Consider the following 568-nt stretch of genomic DNA (forward strand, 5'->3'; position numbering starts at 1 on the left):
CCTTTCTCTTGATTCTCTCTCTCTGCTGGTCTTTTTAGGTTACCTTCTCTGTCTCTCATTCCTCAGCTGTTCTACATCTGCCCTAACTAGCTCTTTCACTCTTCACACCTGTTCTCTCTTCCCCCTCTGATTAGGTCTCTATTTCTTTCTCTGTTCCTGCTACTTTCAGTGTCTGATTCTTGTTTGTGTTTTTTGATGCCAGAAGCAAGCTGTCGTCTCGTTTGCTTCCACCTTGTCCTGTCCTGTCGGAGTCTGCCTGGCTGAAGCATCCTGCACTATACTAACGTTCTTTTTGTTCCCCTGACAACGTTGGAAGAGGATTTATGCCATTCCTGTATTTTCATTAAAGAACTCTGTTTTCTGTTAAAACCGCTTTTGGGTCTTCACTCAAGTTCATAACAGGTAGTTATAATATATGTACATTCTACTAGGGTATAGTGGTAGTTATAATATATGTACATTCTACTAGGGTATAGTGGTAGTTATAATATATGTACATTCTACTAGGGTATAGTGGTAGTTATATATACATTCTACAAGGGTATAGTGGTAGTTATAATATATGTAC

This window comes from Oncorhynchus masou, unplaced genomic scaffold (assembly GCF_036934945.1).
Source record: "Oncorhynchus masou masou isolate Uvic2021 unplaced genomic scaffold, UVic_Omas_1.1 unplaced_scaffold_1847, whole genome shotgun sequence".
NCBI lineage: Eukaryota > Metazoa > Chordata > Actinopteri > Salmoniformes > Salmonidae > Oncorhynchus > Oncorhynchus masou.